General features: G+C 37.9%; 1 non-coding gene across 1 annotated transcript; it reads left to right on the top strand.

Annotated features, from left to right (window-relative positions):
• The first annotated feature begins 11884 nt into the window (after positions 1-11884).
• Positions 11885-11956, top strand: TRNAT-CGU (transfer RNA threonine (anticodon CGU)). Its single transcript has one exon. It is a non-coding gene; the product is annotated as a tRNA-Thr (tRNA).
• The last annotated feature ends 1202 nt before the right edge of the window (positions 11957-13158 follow it).

Below are 13158 nucleotides of genomic sequence, written 5' to 3'. Positions count from 1 at the left end.
ATAATAAACCAAAAAATTAAGTTCATTTGTTTCCACAGTCGCGGGTGGAATTTTCTAAATCTCTGATACATGTATTCATTAAGTTTTTATGTAGAGCTTTGAAATTAAGTTTGATGCAAATCGGACAAAACCTAAAATACCGAGGAAGCTTGAATTCTGCGAAAAGCGTGAAACACGTTTCAAATTATTTTTCATATAGATCCTTGGAAATGATTTTGAGCACGAAACATCGGCCAGCAAATCTGTGACCCCATTTCCACCAAGGAGGAATACACTTTTTGATAAGTGTGAAGTACCCTTCAAATGAATTTGAACAAAGATCTTTGAAAATGAGTTGTAGGCCGATCGGAAGGTAAAGAAAAAAGTTAAATATTATAATTATAAAAATTACAAACTATCAACCCAACTTACTGAGTCACATAGACAACTCATCTACCAAAGAATGCATTGGGTATTAAGTCCATAAAATTCCATGTTTTTAACTTAAAATGTTTCATAAATATTCAAATGCTGTATCTGAAAACTTAATCCATTCTTAAAAATAAATTCAGATAAAAATACAAAGATTAAAATAAAGCTAATTTAATTGGGATACACAAAAACAAGTTGAGCGTATGCCGTGCTCCGTGAAAGGACAACGTGCGCCAGTCAAGGATTACGAATATGCAGTATGTGTCGTAAACGAAATCATAAGAGTTTGAAGCACTGGAGCGTGGGTGCAACGAGCTTGGCAAGTGTGGAGCTCTGATGACGTCAATGAGGAGCACTCGACATAAAACGTAATAATGTAGAGCTCATTTGTCCCCAGGCTCAAGTGCAAGCCATCGAAAAAGGCTTACAGCAAAGATATACATATATATGTAAAAAGTGAGTGTGTGCGTGTGTGTCTGTTGCAGGTGGATGACTCTTGGAATGGATGGTTATTGCCAGCGATAAACATGATGAGCATTTTGAATATACATAATGTTGCAAAGAATCAATTGAATTATGGCACACAACGAGTGGGCCAGCGCCAGCTGAGGAGCGAAACAGAATAATGGGGCGGGCGCCTGTAGACGTTGCCAAGACAATTGAGCAGCAAATTGTGTAGCTCGACAAATGCCCAAAACGGAATGGCAAATATGGATGACTGCCCCGACTACCGAGCGAGACGAGAGTTGGCCCAAAAGTCCTGCCAATGCAAGTGACAAAAGCTTATTGAACGATTTTTTTATATACCCTTGCTAAGGATATTATAAATTTATTGGGAAGCGCATAATACTTAGAAGGAGGTAGAAATGAGGCCCATCCTCTAATATATCCTATTCTTATAATAAGATAGCTTAATGAATATTGTGATGAAGTAATATTTACAAAGCCCACTTAATAATCGCTAAAGAGTTGAGTTTTAATCAGAAAAAATTTATGTTTTTGTTTCTTAACAATCTCAAATTACCGTTTAAAACAGCTCTCTTAAGAAAAAACCATAAAAAATTTACTTTATGAAAAATAACCTAACCGGAGTTATTCACAAATTACTTAATGCATGAAAATAAATTTTTTCTATAATAGATATATTATACATACATCGTATAAATTCTATAGGTCGATAAATTCTATAGATCAAAAGTTTTAAAGAGAAATCGTAGTATATAACCAAAACCTTATTAGAGAAATATAGTATATAGATCCTATAGGAACAATCGGTCGAAAAGAGAAATGTTGTATTTATCTTACATACTATTGAATTAAAAACTCAAAATTAATTTAAAAAATTTTAAGAATATTGTTTTGAACGGGCTTAATATAGATAAAAGAGAATCTTGACGGAGGAAGAATTAATTTATAGAATAATTATAAAATTATTAATAAAACCAATAATAATTATATTAATAATGTGCAAGAGTATTCTAACTTCGACTACCCAAAGATATTAACTGTTTCTGTAATTTTATTCAGCTCGTCCTAGCATTGGCCTTATCATTGCACAACGTGCTCTTCTTTCTGCTTATTTCTGTCTCCTGCTGCCTGGTCTATTTGCATTGCTACACGGCAACGCGCTTCATTGGCTCTGCCCAAAAGGAAAAAATATCCTATGCACAATGCGAGCATTTTAAATCCTTTGTGCACTTACTCAATTGTCCTTGCGCAATATTTGTTTGATGCCAGGCTATCAAATGCCTGATGCGATTATCAAAATAAGTACATGCCTGATTGCACCTCTTTGCAGGGTCCTCTGCCGACTTAAAGCCGAGGCGCTTGGCGCTGATTAACGACTGCAGCAGCAGCAGCAGCAACAGCAGCAGCAACAGCAGCAGCAGCAGGATGTGCATATCCTTTGGCCACAGTCAATTAAAGCAGCGCCCGCTGGCAAATAAAATGAAATCTAAATAAATAGCCAAAGTAGCTGCGCCAAATGAAACTAATACAAAAGAGTGTGTGGCACGCACGCAAGGGAATTGCGGAAACTTTAGCTGTTGTTGGGGCTGCTCCCGCTGCAACTGCAGCTGCTGCTGAAGCGCTCCATGTCATTGCACGCGTTATCCTTCAAGTGAACCAGCAAGGAGCCAAGCAGCATCAGCTGCATGCGCATAAGAAAATTAAATAGAACAAGAAAGAATGGCTATTGCCAGCACGCCGATATTTGAATACCCTCGAAGAAATGTGGCTAAAAAATGCTTAGAAGAAATCACGGTTTATATTCGACCAGTTTTGCCTATATTACCTATATAGTATCTTCCTATACAACTGGAAGAATTCTTCCTGATACTGGCATAGTAAGTAGTTCAATATTGATATACAGCATTTGTAAATGTTAAGCTTGATGAAGATTTCATGGGAAAAAGTTTATCATATAAGGACTTTCGAGAGATTATTTCCATTGCAGCTAGCACGTATAGTGGTCCGATCAAGCTGTTTCCACCAAAGAAAAACATATGCAAAGTTTCATGACGATAGGTTTAAGACTGAGAGTTCGCATCAAAATAGACAGACAGAAATGGCAATATCGTCTCGACTGTTCAGAAATTTACATAATTGATCTGGGCTCGTTGATGTTTTCTTCTATGAGTTACACATTTCGTCTGAAAATGAGAATACCCTCTGCAAGTGTATACAAAAAATGGTTCACAGACAAGTTTTGCTAGTGTGAGTGTGTGTGCGTGTGGCATTGTTGCATCGAAGGTCCTTGCAAAGGCAAAGGGACATTGCTCTGCGCATTGAACTATGGCTAAGCAGTTGCCCACGCGAAGGACTCTGGCTGCCTTGGCGCCTCTCCATTCGAGGCGCTTGTCCGTTATGGCAAATGACAAATGCGCCGCCGTTGTTGCACTTATAATTAGAATATGCAAATGTTGTCAGTGGCATGCAGCTACTGGCTGCCACATATTTATATCGCATATATTTATGCAGCCGCGCGACTCCATTTCGTCTCCGCAACGCGCGCTTATTTTATTGCCACAGTTCGCATAATTTGCATGTAAACGCGCCATTTTTCTTGAAACTGTTGCAACAGTTGTTGTTATTGTTGTTGCCGCTTTTGCAGTGGCAGTTGTTGTTGCCCCGTTTTAATTATTTTGTTTGTTGCCAGCGCGCTTTTTATGCAAATGCTTTCACATCAATTTTCAAGTCTCATTACCAGAGTAACTTGCCAGTTGCCAGTTCCCGCCCCAAGATTGTAATTGAGTTTGCCAAACTATTTTGACGCTCAATTGATTGCGCATACGCAGCGTTGGCTGCCATAAATATTATAAGTACCCTGTGCTCATTAAATGTGGCCAAGCGGGTGTCATCAAATTTTGCATACATTATGTTACTAAGCAAGAACATCTTAGAGCCTTTTAAGTAAATACATAAATTTTACCAGATACATCAGTCAGAGATCGGCGGTTACAACTAGTTCTAGTTCATTTATCATTCCATAGCAATTAGGCTCTGAAAATATAGATCTATATAGATAAATCTGCGCCAAGCGCCTTGACATAAAAATATAGTTCATTGTACGTACACCAAAGAAAAAATTAAATTATTTCGTACTTAGGTTAGCTTATGTGTAGCTTAAGGCAAAATCTGTTGATTTGAAAACAAATTATTTGTTTGAAGTGACTAAACATTAAACATATCGTTTATAGTAATGGTTTATAGTTTATCGTTTTCTGCATTAAAAAAATATGTTCTTCTGAATTAGTAATTTAAAATTTAATTAAAATAATTTAAAAGAAAAATACAAAAATAAAATGTATTCCCTTCTTTATTTTTTGTACCAAACGCATACCTCGTCCTTTAAAAAATCTTTATACAGACTATAGGGCTGTGCAATATGATTGACATATATACGTTGGATTAAAATTAAATTAAATTTAAACGCCTATTTTCCATACTGAAATGGATTTTGAACATTGCCTAATATTTTTATATATATATTTCAACTTTATCATTTAAGCCATGAAACCAACCGAGAGATGGTAAAATCTTTCTTCAAAGAACCGTGCAATCAACTAACCCTCAGACAGAAAATATCGAGCTTAAAATAAAGGATTTGTTCTGCTTCAATTACTACCTGACATTGGCTTCTTATGCTTTTTATGTGAAGGAAAAATAAAATTTAATTTTACATAGATTTTGACCAAGACCTAAGTTTATGAATGTGGGGAACCAGATTCACAAACCAATCACCTCTCACCCCTGAAAAAACTTTATACTCTTTTTACCCATTTCCAGGGTATAAAAATGTGGAGATCCAGATTCACGAACCACTTGCGTAATTGTTTGAAACGTGAACAGAATCACACCATATTTTCCAATACTGAAAACTATGGAGAATCAGGTTCGCGAGCCACTTCACTAAATTTTTAGAGCCGTGCACTAAATCAGCGAATTTTTTTGAGTTTTCCAATGCTGAAAAACATTATACCCACTTAATAGCTTCAGGGTATGAAAATGAGGAGAATATGGCTTACAAACCAGTTACTTAATTGATTGAACCGTGATCCGAATAAGCGATTATATTTTGGGGATAACAATATTTAATAATTTGGCGAACTAGGCTTATGAATCATTCACTTAATTTTATTATCAATATTGTAAAGGGTTTCCCAACATTGAAAAATGTAAGTAGTTACATATGTATATATTTAAAATGTTTATTAAAGCATTAGTTCATTTGGTAGGTTTAGAACTAGTTACAGGGTAACTGCCAGTCGAGCAGTGGCTTATGCAAGTTGTTTTTTATATTTTGTTAATAATAAAAACTTGACACTTCACACGCAGTTAAGTGGGAAAATGCTGTCAGTATGTGTGGAAATATAAATCAAATTTCGAAGTGCACTTGTAAATTAACTTTTCATATTAATTGCAATTTAATTAATTAACCAAAAAGACCTGCATGTTTTCAATGTGTTACATTTTTTCTGGCTATATTTTTATGGTTCAGCTGAAAGGCCAAAGTCGTTAAGGAAACGCAGCGGAAAGAGAGAAGGAAGCAAACAAACAAAAAAAAATATTTAGAGAAGGAAAGAGCCGGGCTCATCTTGAAAGCTGGGGATAAAGATGCTGCCGGATGGACGAGGCGGCCAACACCTTTGCTGAACGTGCACGGCTAGCGGTACGTGAACGTAAATTACAATTAATTACATTTTAATGACGCTTGTTTAATTCAGCGTTTACAATTACATACACAATTATGGCGGCAGCAAAAAGAGAGCTAGCGAGCGAGCAGGACAACGCGAACTGCTGCCTCATTACGGGCAGCCAAGGACGCGATGCACTTGCAGCTTGGTTGCCAGCCCGCAGCGTAGATATTTTTATGCACTTGCCACCCCAAAATGGCTTTAACAAATTTCAGCTCGCTTTTATGCTTGGCCTCGCCGCTATATTCATGGCCCAGGCAACTTTCGGTGCAATTAACTGGCTGCAACAACAGACCCAAACCTCATTTCAGTCCCCCTTCACAACTGCTCGCACAACAATCAGAGACAGAGACAAAAGCGTTAAGCGAACATTTATGCTGAAATATAAGCACATTAATTCGAAAAGCAGCAGCAGCTGGGGGCTGGGGCAACTGGAAAATCAGACAACAGGCAAATTGAGGTGCGAATCCATAAACACACAAGTGCGAGAAGCTATAAAATTGAAATGCCCGCGTTGAAAAGTATGCAACGCCTGCCACGCGCCACAGCAGCCAATGGGGCGTATGCGCAATGCTGCATTGCCCGCCGTATGAAACGCGGCAGCAGCAACAACAACAATAACAACAACAGCTATCATGGGTAAAGTGCCGGGCAGCAATAAATATGCTTCAACTATTTGGCAGCCGGCGTATTTAAGAGGTCCGCAGCAACAACAACAAACAAATGTGCGCTAGTCGCGTATGACTGACTAGTACTTACCCTAGAAGCTATTGATTTGCCTAATAGACTTAAATGTACATTAGAATGCAATGGAAGTGATCTCAGCTCCAGACATTTTGACAATTCATTCCCAAAAAAACGTCCAAAAGAAGAAAATGTGTTTATGTTGTAGCCAAGACTTGATACAATTCCGTCCGCAAATGACGATCACAGCTTTTTTTCTCCAATAAACATTTTAAAAATGTTTAATATTTAAAATTAAGATTCGAGTTTAATGATCTATACGTTAATGAAAGCTACATTTACACTTTTTGCTTATAAGCTATGTTTGAAAACTTATTGAATAAATTATTCAATCATATTTGTTAACATTTGATATAATTCACAAAGCCGAAAAATGGAACTATTTCATTAGCAGCTTCAAAATATTATTTAATTTTAAAAATAGTCCAGAGCAAGCTCTACAATCTTCTCTACTCTACACAAAATAAATGTTTTTAAAATAAACATGTTTCAAGAATTCTTGGAATTTTTATTTGATAAAATTTGAAAATTGAGTTGTAAAAACACAACCAAAATCAGTTGAAGTATTTTTAAATTAGACGGACTGGCAAACGGAAATAGCTTGATTGACTCGACTAGTAAAGCTGATCTGGTATATTTATACCACATACATCAGCTGAACTGCCCTGCTTCCGCCTTCTGAACAACCCATTTCAGGCTTTTGCAAAGGCTACAGGGTATAACAACAACAGGCAAGCAGACATTAAATTGCAATTTATGCCAATGAGTTCTTAATGTACAAGCGGCAGCAGCAACAACAATTGCTCAATGCCTTCTAATGGACCCTCTAACGGCGAGCAGCGGCGTCTGCCGCCAACTTGCCTGTAATTTATTTGCAAATTATTATTAAAACTTTCGCCTGGCTCAGGGTCCAGGCAGTGGGTGCTGCCTGTTCCGTTCCTAAATGATTCGCACTTAGTTTGCTGTCAGCCACAACAACAAAAACAACAAAACAACCAAAAACAACAAGAACAAAGCATACAAAACATTGCCGTAAAGTCGCGCCTATAAATCAAGTTGCTGGTTTTTTGGGGTCAGCTCTTGGCGCTTATATCCCAAAATGTGACCTGCGTTTTGGCCCCGGCTCACGCAATATGTGTATGAATATATTTACTTTTAATTTCTTGATAGACTAGACTAGACTCGACAATAAGTTACTCTATACCCAAAGAAAACTGCAATGGCCTTTCGAAAATTGAAGCACTGTGGTTCGAGACATCCATTTAGATCAATAGCAAATTTGAAGAATTATATCTTAAAACAAAAATATATTTGCCAAATGGATAACTTAAATACTCAAATGTATGGGCAGATACAACCCAATTTGAATAAGAATGTGAGTAAGCTTTAGAATTTTTTAACAAATGTTTTCGACATTCGTTGTCAAATTGGGCTCGAATCGGTTTGGATCAATCCCAATTTATAACTCACAGCTATAAATATATATATGTATAGCTAGATATAATTATAACTGGACACTCACTTTACTACTTTAATTTACATTTTATAAATCGGCGCGATCCGATTATCATAAATTCAAGTAAGACCTACAGATTCTAAATATATACATATATATAAATATAGAGATTATTAAATAATAAAATAAAAAAAAATATATTGAAGAAAACTTAAACTTATTTTCAACGCAAGAGATGTATGTGGTGCCCAACGCATACGAAGTTACTCGCCCTGCAATGCAATTTAAAAAACAAACACGTATATTTAGATATTGCCCTTCTCTCCGATTCTCATAAACTCAAGTACGAGCCACAGATTCTCTCGCTTTGGATATAAGTGTTATAATAACAACTTGTGTTGGTAATCTGAAAACTTTTCTCTTCTATGCTCGCATATGTTATTTAAAAATATATTATTTATTCTTAATATATATATGACAATATGTATATGTTACTTATATAGTTATAATTTCATATGCCAAGAGTTTACCAAGTTACTCGCGCTGGGCTGTTATTTTGGCATTCTATGAAATATTATACAAGCTTTTCAATCTAATATGCTCGCTTAAACTCTCCAAATTTCTTTCTCTTGCTCTAACTGTAATCCTTGGATGCAATAACAAATTAACTGAAAACAGCTGAACCGTATTCAATATTCTAATGTGTAAGCAATAGATCCTCTGCGTACCTCGCCCAGATCCGGACGAGTCGGTTTATATTAACTGCTACACAATTAGTTGCCAATTATTCAGCTATGCCACGATTTATGCGTTCTATACGATATATGCGATACGGTACGACACGATATATATAATGCAATGGATGCTGATACATGCGAATAGATGGCATCGTGCTTATTCAATTAAATGCAATGCGCCAACTCAATTTCGAAATCGCATTTATCAAGCCATTAGAGTCAAATAATCAGGCAGCAGCAGCACACACACACACACACACAGAGACACACACACACTCGTACAACCAGAAGGCAGACACAATGCAAAGCAGGCTGCAAGTATGCAGCTACTGCTGCTGCTGCAGAGGAGGTCTCGTCCGCTCACATTAAAAGCAGCCGTCGTTAGCTGATAACGGAATTTGCCTACCATTATATAAGCAGCAGGCTGTGGCATTGGCAGTGGGAGTGGCAGTTGCATCAGCCACCGAGGCATCGAGTCGTGGAGTGTGGTTGAAGTGTGGCACACCCAACCGATGAGTGCACTTGTGGGGCGCAGACAAGCAGCGGGCTAGGTGGCATAAGATGATGACAACGAGCTCAAGCAGCCAGCTCAACGAAAAACCAACCCAATTGTTTGGCGGGCCAAACGCACGGCAGCAGCAGCAATCGCATTAGAAATAGTTGAGAAATCAAAAAGATTATAGACGGCGGATGAAAAACTCACCAAGGCAGGCAGGACACAAGCCAGGTCTTCGACAATGGCAGCCAAGCTGAATGCAAAAAGAATATCTTTAGAATTTACATTTTACTTGAAAAAGAAATGCATTCGCCCAGCTGAAAATAGAAATGAATATAATAGACCTTAAAGACATAATAAGAACAGTATGAGCAACATAATAATATACCATTTTGCAATTTTAGACAGTCATTCTCCAATCAAATAAAAGCATAACAATAAATACTCATACTAGTTGCAATAAATGTTGTACACCCGCCGGTTTAAATTCAGCAGGGATCTTTTTGTTTATTAGTCATTTTATAATTATCTTAAGCAAATAAAAATCATTAATAGATTAAATAAAGGAAGTAAATAAATGGGAAACAAGAGGTGGTTAATAATAATATTTTTTTTGTTTTGTTAACTACAACGGCAAGCCTAAAATATCATTATATTAAACTGTTTTTCCTGACTGAGTGATTAGTGATCAACGCACAACCCAAACCATAAAAGCAGTACGCTTAAATTTTTACTATAATCGAGAAAAATATTTGTATGAGACTTTTTTGCTTACCTCAATAGACCTCAAACTCATTTTTAGATATTCTTGTTCAAATAGATTTGAGGGGTGTTTCACAGCTTGTGGAAGTTGCTTCTTGGTGGGAAATAAATACGTGTTTGAGCGATTTTTAAATTCCAACCGGAACTGTGAAAAATTGGCTAAAAACAGTTATATGAAAGTTATTTAGTTAGCATCCGATAGGCTTCAGCGAGTTCGAAACATCCATAAGCAACTATGGAAATTTGGCGAAAAATTTTTAACGACCTGTTTTTAGCTCACTTTCAAATATATTTGTCAAAATGTATTTAATACGTTTTTCGCAAAATCCATCACTCGTAGATCAAAAAAATACGTGTCAAAGGCAAATTAAATTTTGTTTTCGGCTTCAAACTCTCCCCCGTTCAAGATAATACGGGTAGATTTAAAGTTTCTACGGGCGGAAACAGGATAAAACTTACCACAGTAAAGGCCAGGCATTACCTGCAACATGTATGTATATATGTTTATAAGGATGAACGTATGCATGTCTGTATGTATGTGTATATCCTAGTGTGAACATGCATGTGTGTGTGTATGCATATGTGTACGTATGTATGTATGCATGTATGTCTATAGATATATGTGTATGTTGAGCTGAGCTAAACATAAAAAAGGATTGATAAATGTTGCTCTACTACGCGATTCTTACTTATTCAAGTAAGGTTTAGCAAGTAAGCTGCACTTTCAAGCCAATAAACATTATCTCCGCTTTTCTGTTCCTTTAGGTATGTTCTCATACAAAAGTTCGTCTCCCGGCTACTGATGATGTACGAATTTTACAGGTGAGTACATAATTAGAAATTATTTTTATCTATATGTACATTTTCTTATCTCTATATGTTAAACTGTTTGTCCTGATTGATTCCAACTTTTGGTTTTCAGTCGATGGATTTTGAACACATTTTCATATAGACGTCGAATTCATTTTATATATTCCTTTAGTAAAATATTATAACTTATGAGGTTATTAACTAAAATATATTGTTGGGAAATGAATATATTTATAAATGTGTGCATTAGTTTTTTTATTTTTAATTTATTTTTTTTTGTATATTATAAGATCTAATTCATTTTTTCTATAATCGCAATATCAACATGGTCCGTTACACCTGCATTTGTACAGTGCTCATAATTGAACTATGATGTCATTATAAAATTCCATTCAAATCAGATTACAAACGTTTTACCACCAAATTGCATTCGCTGCGAGGCGCCATCTGCATTCCCGTCCCCCCAGCGCCGGTTCCATTCGTATGCCTATCGCCTATAGCGTCCCAGGCGCCATTATGATAAATGTGCAGAGCATCAAATGAGCCTGAATGCTATTGCTATGGTTTAAGAGCGCCCGAAAGCGACGAGCAGAGGCGACAAGGACGCCAGCAGGACTCCACACCAAACCAGCCATTCAATTGGCTGTTGGTGGCGCTTGGCGGAGAAGGAGGAGACTGGCTTCATGGCACGCTCTATGCCGATGGCACTACGAATTAGCGCCGTAAATCGTATTTAAATCGTAAAATTCTCACAGCCAGCCAGTCACTTTGCCTTTGCATATAGAGTGGCAACAAGCCCAGCGCAAAGCCGGAGACAATGTCAGTCCTGTCGCAGTGGGTGGGGGTGGGTCTGCTGCCTAGGACGCCAGGGCGCCATTGAGTCCCCTTTAGTGTGCGCAAAGATTTTGATCCTATCAACTAAATTGCATTTGACAGTTGGCGAAAAAACTTTTGCCTTGGCCGCCATAATTTTTGGTCGCAGCAAAGCTGAAAAGCGAAAATAAAAAAACTGCAGGACAGGTCTGTAGCAAAGGATAATACTCTCAATTGACTTTCAAATTATATATGTTATGCCTCATTTGGCACCAGCAACGCAGCCAAAAGATCGCAAATGCTTGATTTTTCATTAATATTTGTTTAATATAATATATTAATTTAGGAGTTGGCAGCCTATGTTCTGCATTGATGTCAATTATAACTGCTGTTATCAGCCGCGATCACAGCTGCTAGAGGGTTACGCGTATGGTGCACGTTTAACAGAACAATGTTAAGTGCCCCTTTAGCTCAGTGGTAGAGCGTTGGTCTCGTAAACCAAAGGCCGTGAGTTCAACCCTCACAGGGGGCATTTAAAACTGATGATTGTTTTAGTTGATTTTAATTGAATTTACATTTTTTTCTAATGGTTTTGGAGCTGCTTTAAGCTTTTTGCGGAGAATTTCGAACAATTCAGCGCCCACTGCGCCATCTGTCGGCCGCAATTTCCAATCGATTGCTGCCATGTTCGCACTTCATGCGGCGATAACGTGCAAGTTTTGCAATTTGCGGCGTTGAAAAGTTGGTCTTTATAGATGGATTTTGTGATGGGTCGAGGGACGTGCGGTGCGGTGCGGTTGGTGGCCCGTATACCTCAAGATTTTTGTACTTTTTCAGGCAGTTCTTGTTGGGCTTGCTTTTTATTTTATTTTGTTCGACTTTGCCAAGATTTATGCGGCAAAGTCGCAGCGAGTTGAAGTGTGCTTCCGCATGTTTCGATAATTTGCGTGATTTTTCATTTTTTAACCTCCCACCCCCAAACAGTGCAGCCTTTTTTATATATATATATATATATATATATATATATATATGCTGCATGCGTAAGTGGCAGACATAGCTGCATCATTAAAACTTGCAGCCAACCACTAGAAATGTGGGGCATGCCCCATGCCCGAGCTGGCCCGCGTCATATATGTATACTATATATGGCAAGTATTTGAAAATGTTATAATGATTTTGTATTTATTTAAGCTGGCAATTAAAAGCGGCTTGCGCATAAAATATTTACTTGCAATTAGAGCAACTGCTTGCCAGCAGCTCAGCTCAAGTGCAGCTCGACTCCTGCTTCCAGGATGTGTGGTGGCTTGTGGTGGCTCGGCTGGTGGGCGTCCTGACAGACACTAATTATGGATTTCACAATTTGCGACTTGCAGCTAACCGCAAGACATAAGACATGCCAGCGACATGGCAAAAACGACAACGACGACGTCGACGACGCCGCAGGACCTCACCTCGCGCTGCCATTTTGCGGTCTACTCGGATGCGACTGCCATGGGGAGGTGGACGTGTGCGAGTGTGAGGCTAAGCAAGTTGCCTGACATCAAAATTCTGCGAATAACTATGTGAGTTTGTCGCAGTATTATCTGCAATGCCACACACACACGTGCATGCATATGTGAGTATGTGTAGGGCAAGGAGCTGCTGGTTTAAGGGGTGTGGGGGAAGCGCATTGAAATCGCCACCATTAATAAGAAAGTTTTGCCTGCTGCCTCAGACTCTGCCTCTGCTTTGGCC

The sequence above is a fragment of the Drosophila montana genome, unplaced genomic scaffold, assembly GCF_035044405.1.
Source record: "Drosophila montana isolate Dmon_TW-CO22-7 unplaced genomic scaffold, ASM3504440v1 contig_896_1, whole genome shotgun sequence".
Classification (NCBI taxonomy): Eukaryota; Metazoa; Arthropoda; class Insecta; order Diptera; family Drosophilidae; genus Drosophila; species Drosophila montana.
Note: the sequence above shows the minus strand (reverse complement) of the source record. Positions and strands in the feature narration are given on the sequence as shown.